Source organism: Natator depressus, chromosome 1, assembly GCF_965152275.1.
Source record: "Natator depressus isolate rNatDep1 chromosome 1, rNatDep2.hap1, whole genome shotgun sequence".
NCBI classification, from domain to species: domain Eukaryota; kingdom Metazoa; phylum Chordata; order Testudines; family Cheloniidae; genus Natator; species Natator depressus.
Window position 1 is genome coordinate 154,242,908 of NC_134234.1, and position 2,895 is coordinate 154,245,802.

Genomic DNA, 2,895 nt, shown 5'->3' on the forward strand with positions numbered 1-2,895 from the left:
GCCTGCTCCGTGCTGGGCGTCTCAGGGCACCCGCAGAGCGCCCTGGGCGGGCCGGCCACAGCCACTCGTGCCTCGCCCCCATCCTCTCCTCAGCCCGCCCCCGCTGCCCCCTTCTTGGTGTCTCCGCTGGGGCCCGCCGGGAGCCCCACGACCACCTGCAGGACTGCGAGCTCAGCCCGGGTAGCGTCACCAGGCAGCCAGTGTGAAAAATCGGGACGGGGGTGGGGGGTGTAATAGGAGCCTATACAAGAAAAAGACCCCCCAAATCGGACTCCCTATAAAATCGGGACGTCTAGTCACCCCAATCCCGGGTATCAAGTGCTAGATGCCCAGCAGTAGTTGCAGGATCAGACCCCCAGATCATTGACCATCCCGACCTGCCTTTGCAAAAAGCGCTGTATAAATTTAATGAATTTTAATAATTATTCACATTGAAACTTGGTGCTAACCTTTCAGACCCCTCCTTCAAAAATGCCCACACCCAAGACACATTTTCATGGGATTTACCATTAAGCTCAAGTTTGCAGTACTAGGTCTCATAGTTGCTGTTTTCCTTGAAGCCACAGCTCCTGAAATCATGTACCTACAGAACCCCAGCTTTTTGTTTGGTGTTTGTTTTTTTAAAACAGAGGTTTCTTGCCTTCTTGGTTGCAGAGAAAAGCTTGAAAACATTAGCTGACTGTTCCTGCATTGTTCAAAGATTAGAAGACAAATAAAAATCCCAAAATACCTTATTTCTTTTTTAAATCTCACAATTTTTGAATACTCAGGTTTTGGTAAAATTGTTAGTTCACTCTTACAGCTAAAATAAACCCAGGCATCAGAAGCTCAGTAGTAGGGTAAATGTGGCACATAAGTGATGTGCAGCAAGAGGCAAAGATCAACACACAGACCAGAGATGTTAGGCCAAATATGTTCAACATGCCCCTCATGCAGAGGCTCAGGACCCCCTTCACTGCAGTTTCTCTTGTACAAAATATTCTTTTTTCCCTCTGAAACCAGGAGACCATCTGTACATTTTGTAGAAAGTCCCTTAAAAATATTCCATGGATATTTTGTTTCTTATGTAGAGAGAGGAAATGCCACAGAGATGCTGCCAAAACCCTTACAGCTCTTCCCCCCCCCCCCCAATTCCTGCTCCTTGAAGTCCAAACTACTGGCTTAAAGATAATAATTCTGTACTTATATCTTCCATAACACTTCTAATCAAAGCACTTTACATAGGAGACCAGAAGAGGGAAATAGGAAGAAAAAACACAAACTTGCACCAGCTTAAAGCTATTTTAGACCCTTAAATTAGTTTAAACATTTTATTTCAGTTTAAGTAGATATGGGTATGTTTTTTACAGGATTAAGATAAAATATACATTCAAAATTAAATAAGCACAGCTACAAAGATAGTTGCATGGATCTAACTAAATTGGGTTAAAAATACACCTTTAAACTGGTGCAAGTGTGTGTAGACAAAGTCTGATCCTGCAAAATGTAGGCAAGTGGGTAGCCACATTGACTTCAATAGCACTTGTGCATACAGTTGAGCATACACTAGTCTTCACAGGTTCAAGGCCTAAATCCTTTATAGTTGACTGCCCACATTCAAAATCACATAAACTGGGCTAAACAGGAGGAAATATTAGGCCTAACGTTGGGCTTACCAGACTCATTCTGTTCAGCTTTCAGTATCACTCTCATTACCATGCTATATGAGCACTTCACAAAACATTACTGGACAACTTAAGCAGGACAAATATGTTTATTTTGATAGCTCTGTCTTAGCTCAATTGAGGAATGGATGACTGCACCACCCCCTACACAGGGAGTGGTTGGTGCAGAAGCTGGCTTTATGCTTGATGAAAGTACTCCAGGCACTTCCACAGAGAAATCTGGTTTCATTGTGTTGCCTGTGCTGTATAGTTGCACAAAAATACTACACTTAAAAATGTAAATGTTTTTGACATGGGTAATACAAAAGCATAGCTCTCCCTCCACAGATGTAATCCTTTGTATTACCTTTTCCAAACTTTCAAAACTAGCATCCAAGAACTGCCGGCACACAAATTTAGGGGCAAGATCAAGGCTACCTTAATAACAATGTGGCTAATATTATATACAATTGTGGCTTATAATCCTTACACACACACACACTTAGATACTATTGAGATAACCGAGGTGGCCTTACAGTGCTAAGATCCATTTCCAGTAGCTGCTGTGCAGACCCATGGTAAACAGTTCCTGTCCTGAAGAGCACACAGTCTAGAGACAAGACACACAAGAAACCATAAGCAATGGGGCAGCAATTATGGGGTAATGTCAGCCTATGTAACCATATGCTGATACCGCTACCATGTAGAACTTTGTTCTCAATCATGTAAGATTTCATGATTTTAACAGTCCCTATCCACCTGTAATCCTTTTAGGTCTCCTAACATTTGCTCTTTCCTCATTTATTTGGTTTCTCCCTTCTATGCAGCCTATTCTCAACACCAGGGGAGAGGCCCCTAAAACCAGCATTTGATTTGAGAAAATAAGGGTTTTTTTAAAAAAGGAGAAACAATCCAGAGTGCCACGACTGGTATGTGTCCCCAGCTCTTTCGCTCCTTTAATACTTTTTATCTTTTTTGACATCTTGCAACACAGGCAAGACATGGAGACACCAAAATAAACAAATAAAAAGAGGCAATAAAAGCAGCAACGGTGAAAAGATTTTTTGATGCTAAACAATGATAAACAATCATGTAGGAAGAATGTAAAACACTACCACCGTGGCCAGTGAAGTGACTAGAAATGACTTATGTCCTGGATAATAGTGGAAGGAAGAAGTAATTCGCAAGAATAAGCATGGAAAAATAGTTTTACACTGGTATATTTATTTACTTGGATCACCAGAGTATACAA